At 49.4% G+C, this 7,701-nt stretch overlaps 1 non-coding gene across 1 annotated transcript; it reads right to left on the bottom strand.

The window, feature by feature from the left end:
- Window positions 1–7,328: 7,328 nt before the first annotated feature.
- On the bottom strand, window positions 7,329–7,456 carry LOC114910458 (U6atac minor spliceosomal RNA). Its single transcript, XR_003797650.1, has one exon. It is a non-coding gene; the product is annotated as a U6atac minor spliceosomal RNA (small nuclear RNA).
- Between the last annotated feature and the right edge of the window lie 245 nt (window positions 7,457–7,701).

Below are 7,701 nucleotides of genomic sequence, written 5' to 3'. Positions count from 1 at the left end.
TGGATCCCCAACTCAGCATGGAACGTCTCGAGTCGTCATGGCAGTTGGTCATCATCTTCAGTTAGCATGAGATTCATCTGTCACCACTGGCCAGCCTCCTCAGGTCTTATGTAGCGAGGTAGTGCTCAACAAGAAAGAACAGAGTTAGTAATAATGTGTTACTTGAGTTAATTTATTATGCATTATTATGAAGGTCTAGGGGGTGCGGTGGCACAGTGGGTTGGACCGCAGTCCTGCTCTCCGGTGGGTCTGGGGTTCGAGTCCCGCTTGGGGTGCCTTGCGACGGACTGGTGTCCCGTCCTGGGTGCGTGTCCCTTCTGCCCTGTGTTGCCGGGTAGGCTCTGGTTCCCTGCGACCCCATCTGGGACAAGTGGTTCTGAAAGTGTGTGTGTGTTATGAAGGTGGTAAAAACAACCAAGGCAAGTACAATTACACTTCAAGGTGGAATACCTGAGTGAACATGTAAGTCTTTAGTCGGGATTTGAAAATAGAAACAGACCACACCAGAAAAATTAGTTATGTTTTTGAATTTATTTCTGAAAACATATCAAGTTATTTTTAATATAGGCCAATAGAATTCAAGACAAATGCTGCTGTCTACACTGAAATAAGGGCATTCACTCTGTATGACAACATAATCAGTAGATTCACCAGAGGAATTCCATCCATCCATCCATCCATCTTCTTCCGCTTATCCGGGACCGGGTCGCGGGGGCAGTAGTCTAAGCAGAGCCCCCCAGACTTCCCTCTCCCCACACACCTCCTCCAGCTCCTCTGGGGGAACCCCAAGGCGTTCCCCGGCCAGCTGGGAGACGTAGTCTCTCCAATGTGTCCTGGGTCTGCCCCGAGGCCTCCTCCCAGTGGGACGTGCCCGGAACACCTCCCCAGGGAGGCGTCCAGGAGGAATCCGGACAGATGCCCGAGCCACCTCAACTGGTTCCTCTCGATGCGGAGGAGCAGCGGCTCTACTCCTAGCTCCTCCCGGGTGACTGAACTCCTCACCCTATCCCTAAGGGTGCACCCAGCCACTCTGCGGAGGAAACTCATTTCTGCTGCTTGTATCTGTGATCTCATTCTGTCAGTCATGATCCAGAGTTCATGACCATAGGTGAGGGTAGGAACGTAGATCGACCGGTAAATTGAGAGCTTCGCCTTACGACTCAGCTCCTTCTTCACCACAACAGACCGGTACAATGACCTCATTACTGCGGATGCCGCACCGATCCGTCTGTCAACCTGCCGCTCCATTTTCCCTCACTCGTGAACAAGACCCCGAGATACTTAAACTCCTCCACTTGAGGGAGGAGCTCCCCCCCAACCCGGAGGGGGCAATCCACCTTTTTCCGACTGAGAACCATGGCCTCGGATTTGGAGGTGCTGATTTTCATCCCCGCCGCTTCGCATTCGGCTGCAAACCTCTCCAGTGCACGCTGTAAGTCTTGATTCGATGAAGCCAACAGGACCACATCGTCCGCAAAAAGCAGAGACGAGATCCTGCAGCCACCAAAACAGACACCCTCCATTCCCTGGCTGCGCCTAGAAATTCTGTCCATAAAGATAATGAACAGAACTGGTGACAAAGGGCAGCCCTGGCGGAGTCCAACATGCACCGGGAACAGGTCTGACTTACTGCCGGCAATGCGAACCAAGCTCCTGCTCCAGTCATAGAGGGAACGAACAGCCCGTAGCAACGAGCCCTGAACCCCATAATCCCGAAGTACCCCCCACAGGATGCCACGAGGGACACGGTCGAATGCCTTCTCCAGGTCCACAAAACACATATGGACTGGTTGGGCAAACTCCCATGAACCCTCCAACACCCTAGTGAGGGTATAGAGCTGGTCCAGTGTTCCACGGCCAGGGCGAAAACCGCATTGCTCCTCCTGAATCCGAGGTTCGACTATCGGTCGGATTCTCCTCTCCAGTACCCCGGCATAGACTTTCCCAGGGAGGCTAAGGAGTGTGATCCCCTATAGTTGGAACACAATCTCCTGTCCCCCTTCTTAAAAAGAGGGACCACCACCCCGGTCTGCCAGTCCAGAGGCACCGTCCCCGAACTCCACGCGATGCTGCAGAGGCGTGTCAGCCAAGACAGCCCCACAACATCCAGAGACTTGAGAAACTCTGGGCGGATCTCATCCACCCCCGGAGCCTTGCCACCAAGGAGTTTTTTGACTACCTCAGCAACTTCAGCCAGGGTAATGGACGAGTCCCCCTCCGAGTCCCCAGCCTCAGCTTCCTCTACGGAAGGCGTGTCGGAGGGATTGAGGAGATCCTCAAAGTACTCCTTCCACCGCCCGAGGACATCCTCAGTTGAGGTCAGCAGCGCACCACTTCCACTGTAAACAGTGTTGGCGGAACACTGCTTCCCCCCTCTGAGTCGCCGGACGGTTTGCCAGAATCTCTTTGAAGCCGACCGAAAGTCTTCCTCCATGGCCTCACCGAACTCCTTCCAGGCCCGAGTTTTTGCCGCAGCGACTGCCAGAGCCGCGCTCCGTCTGGCCCACCGGTACCCGTCAGCTGCTTCAGGATTCCCATGAGCCAGCCAGGCCCGATAGAACTCCTTCTTCAGCTTGACAGCATCCCTTACCTCTGGTGTCCACCACCGTGTTCGGGGATTGCCGCCGCGACAGGCGCCGGAGACTTTATGGCCACAGCTCCGAACCGCCGCCCCGGCAATGGAGGTGTGGAACATAGTCCATTCGGACTCAATGTCCCCAGTCTCCCTCGGGACCTGGTTGAAGCTCTGTCGGAGGTGGGAGTTGAAGATCTCTCTAACAGGGGCCTCCGCCAAACGTTCCCAACAGACCCTCACTATGCGTTTGGGCCTGCCAGGTCTGTCCAGCTTTTTCCCCCGCCATCGAATCCAACTCACCACTAGGTGGTGATCAGTTGACAGCTCAGCCCCTCTCTTCACCCGAGTGTCCAAGACATATGGCCGAAGATCAGAAGAAACGACTACAAAGTCGATCATCGACCTCCGACCTAGGGTGTCCTGGTGCCAAGTGCACTGATGGACACCCTTATGCATGAACATGGTGTTTGTTATGGACAAACCGCGACTAGCACAGAAATCCAATAACAACTCACCACTTGGGTTCAGATCAGGAAGGCCGTTCCTCCCAGTCACGCCCCTCCATGTGTCATTGTCGCTGCCCACGTGGGCGTTAAAGTCCCCCAGTAGAACGACAGAGTCCCCAGTGGGAGCGCTTTCCAGCACGCCCCCCAGGGACTCTAAATAGGCTGGGTACTCTACACTGCCGCTAGGCGCATAAGCACAAACGACAGTGAGAGACCGTTCCCTGACCCGAAGGCGTAGGGAGACGACCCTCTCATTCACCGGGGTAAACTCCAACACATGGCGGCTGAACTGGGGGGCTATTAATAAGCCCACACCAGCCCGCCGCCTCTCACCCCGGGCAACGCCAGAATAGTGGAGAGTCCACCCTTGGTCGAGAAGAGTGGTTCCAGAACCCAAGCTGTGAGTGGAAGTGAGCCCGACTATATCTAGACGATATCTCTCAACCTCCTGCACTAGCTCAGGCTCCTTCCCCGCCAGTGAGGTGACATTCCAAGTCCCAAAAGCCAGATTTGGCGCCCGAAGGTTTGGGTCGGCCGGGCACTCGGCCCCAACTACTGCCCAAATCACAACACACCGGCCCCTTATGTCCTCTCCGGCAGGTGGTGAGCCCACCGAAGAGTGGCTCCACGTCATGGCTTCGGGCTAAGCCCGGCCAGGCCCCGTGGGCATAGACCTGGCCACCAGGCGCTCGCATGCGAGCCCCCCCCAGGCCTGGCTCCAGGGTGGGGCCCCGGTGACCCCATACCGGGCGGGGTGAACCAGATCCTTGATTTAAAAGTCATAAGGGGATTTTGAACCGCACTTTGTCTCATCTGTCACCCAGGACCTGTTTGCCTTGGGAGACCCTACCAGGGGCATATAGCCCCAGGCAACATAGCTCCTGAGATCATTCAGGCACTCAAACCCCTCCACCTTGCTAAGGTGGCGGTTCGCGGAGGGGACCAGAGGAGGAGACCAGAGGAATTATACAACCAAATTTAATAACACTTTAGCTTACAGTTACTTACAGTCCCCATGTTACATATTTTCTTAACATTTTATAAATCATACTGTATAAATATGAGAGGTTCAGCAGGTACTGCAAGTGCCTGACAGTACAGTGTTGTGAAAAAGTATTTGCCCCCTCCTTGATTTTTTTTTTTTTTTCGCATATTTGTCACGGTTAAATGATTGAGATAATCAAACAAATTTTAATATTACACAAAGATAACCCGAGTAAATACAAAATTCAGTTTTTAAATGATGATTTCATTTATTAAGGGAAAAAAGCTGTCCAAACCTACCTGGCCCTCTGTGAAAAAGTAATTGCCCCCTAAACCTAATGACTGGTTGTGCCACCCTTGGCGGCAACAACTGCAATCAAGCTTTGCAGTAACTGGCAATGAGTCTTTCACATCACTGTGGAGGAATTTTGGCCTACTCTTCTTTGCAGAATTGTTTTAATTCAGCCACATTGGAGGGTTTTCGAGCATGAACGGCCTGTTTAAGGTCATGCCACAGCATCTCAATCAGATTTAAGTCCGGACTTTGACTAGGCCACTCCAAAACCTTAATTTTCTTTTTTTTGAGCCATTCAGAGGTGGACTTGCTGGTGTGTTTCGGATCATTGTCCTGCTGCATAACCCAAGTGCACTTGAGCTTGAGGTCACGAACTGATGGCCAGACATTCTCCTTCAGGATTTTCTGGTAGACCGCAGAATTCATGGTTCCATCAATTATGGCAAGTTGTCCAGGTCCTGAAGCTGTAAAGCAGCCCCAGACCATCACAGTACCACCACCATGTTTGACTGTTGGTATAATGTTCTTTTTATGAAATGCTGTGTTAGTTTTATGCCAAATGTAACAGGACACACACTCCAAAAAGTTCAACTTTTGTCTCATCAGTCCATAGAATATTTGCCCAAAAGTCTTGGGGATAATCAAGATGTTTTTGGCAAATGTGAGACGAGCCTTTGTGTTCTTTTTGGTCAGCAGTGGCTTTTGCCTTGGAATTCTCCCATGGATGCCATTTTTGCCCAGTCTCTTTCTTATTGTTGAATCATGAACACTGACCTTAACTGAGGCAAGTGAGGCCTGCAGTTCTTCAGATGTTGTTCTGGGTTCTTTTATGAGCTCCTGGATGAGTCGTCGTTGTGCTCTTCGAGTAATTTTGGTAGGCCGGCCACTCCTAGGAAAGTTCACCACTGTTCCAAGTTTTCTCCATTTGTGGATAATGGCTCTCACCATGGTTCGCTGTAGTCCCAAAGCCTTAGAAATGGCTTTGTCACCCTTTCCAGACTGATACATGTCAGTTACTTTGTTTCTCATCTGTTCTTGAATTTCTTTGGATCACGGCATGATGTGTTGCTTTTTGAGATCTTTTAGCGTGCTTCACTTTGTCAGACAGGTTCTGTTTAAGTGATTTCTTGATTCAACAGGTCTGGTAGTAATCAGGCCTGGGTGTGGCAAGTGAAATTTAACTCAGCTTTCCAAAAAATGTGGTTAATGATAGTTCATTCATGATTTAATCGGGGGGGGGGAATAACTTTTTCACATATGGCCAGGTAGGTTTGGACAGCTTTTTTCCCTTAATAAATGAAATCATCATTTAAAAACTGCATTTTGTATTTTCTCGGGTTATCTTTGTGTAATATTAAAATTTGTTTGATGATCTCAATCATTTGACAGTGACAAATATGCAAAAAAAAAAAAGAAAAATCAGGAAGGGGGCAAATACTTTTTCACAGCACTGTGCCTGGGTTGTGTAATCAAATGTAGATTTAGCTACCACTCAGTTTTTTGGGAGTTTGCATCTTCATGTGCATTTCCTCCAGAAGTGAAAAATAAATGTGTTATAGGTGGAGTGGTGACTCTGTGACAGGGCTCGTACAGAGTCTTCAAAGTATGGAAAATGCTTGATTTAAATTGGGGTGATTTCAAGGTTTGAAATGTGCTTGAATTTTGAATATGTTTTGAAAATGCTTGATTTTTTTCAAAAGTAATTAAAAATGTAAATGTAAAGCCAGTCGTTATGTTTTATTTTCTTTTGTTTAATTTCCTGAGGCAGCATTCTTTGTTGCAGTGCGTCAAAAAAAAATGCACATCACGTGTCATTGGATTTATTGGCACCTCAGGTATTCACCTGATGTGTATCCATTTCAGGGGGTGCGGTGGCGCAGTGGGTTGGACCACAGTCCTGCTGTCCGGTGGGTCTGGGGTTCAAGTCCCGCTTGGGGTGCCTTGCGACGGACTGGCGTCCCGTCCTGGGTGTGTTCCCTCCCCCTCTGGCCTTACGCTCCTGTGTTCCCGGGTAGGCTCCGTGACCCCGTATGGGACAAGCGGTTCTGAAAATGTGTGTGTGTGTATCCATTTCCATTAACATGCCTCTCTGTCATTTTAAAGATAACTGGCTGGAAGATGATAAATACAAACTGTGGTTGCGTCAAGGATCAACAGACAGAAAGGCATACTGTTCCGTATGCAAGAAAAACATTGATGTGTGTGCGATGGGAGAATCAGCCCTCACCAGCCATAGTAAATTAGCTCTGGGCTCGTTGGTTATTTTTCTATACTGAAGAGCTCTATTGTAGCTAAGTCACCCTAGTATGTTTGTGATAGAGAACAACATTTAGATTCAGTTAATATTAATTAATCACATATCTTTGTTTTGGAAGCGCTAATGTTAACTGGGTTCACTGCTTCGAGCTTTTCTAGATAGTTCTCTTTACTGCCATTTGGTGGTTAAATGATGAAGTACACATGGAAAGTAGAGTCCAGTTGCAGCAGCAAGGGACCATGCCTTGTAATGCAGAGAAAAAAAGAAATGTTTATTTAATACACACACCCATTTTCAGAACCGCTTGTCCCAGACAGGGTCACGGGGAACCGGAGCCTACCCGGTAACACAGGGCATAAGGCCAGAGGGGGAAGGGGACACACCCAGGACGGGACGCCAGTCCGCCACAAGGCACCCCAAGCAGGATTCGAACCCCAGACCCACTGCAGAGCAGGACTGTGGTCCAACCCACTGCACCACCACACCCCCTTTATTTAATACATTTTCATTTTCAGAACCGCTTGTCCCACACGGGGTCACGGGGAACCGGAGCCTACCCGGCAACACAGGGCGTAAGGCCTGAGGGGGAAGGGGACACACCCAGGACGGGACGCCAGTCCGTCGCAAGGTACCCCAAGCGGGACTCGAACCCCAGACCCACCGGACAGCAGGACTGCGGTCCAACCCACTGCGCCACCGCACCCCCTCATAAAAAAAATTTGGTTAGAGATGCCACAAAGTAGGTGGCAATGCCTTAACCATATGTGTGTTGAAGGCCACTAGGACCTCTTCCATCCTTGTCAAGGGGAGTGCTAACCTTCTCTCCTTTCATACAACACATACATGTAAAAAATATATTAATTCATATGCCCAAATTAATTACTTTGTATTAATTAAAATGTAGAATCTTATAAGTTATAGAATATAAGAGTATCATATTAACTAAAGATTTAGTGTAGAGTGAAAAGTAAAAAAATCTGGATTGTACAGAAAACATTTTATTAATGGAGGTCAGGCTGTGTTACCGTATTGCAGCCATAAACACAAACTGTGGAGTTTGCAGTTTCTATTTTAACCAAATAAT

This window comes from Scleropages formosus, chromosome 4 (assembly GCF_900964775.1).
Source record: "Scleropages formosus chromosome 4, fSclFor1.1, whole genome shotgun sequence".
In the NCBI taxonomy this organism is placed as follows: Eukaryota; Metazoa; Chordata; class Actinopteri; order Osteoglossiformes; family Osteoglossidae; genus Scleropages; species Scleropages formosus.
This window is presented reverse-complemented; position numbering and strand designations above follow the sequence as displayed.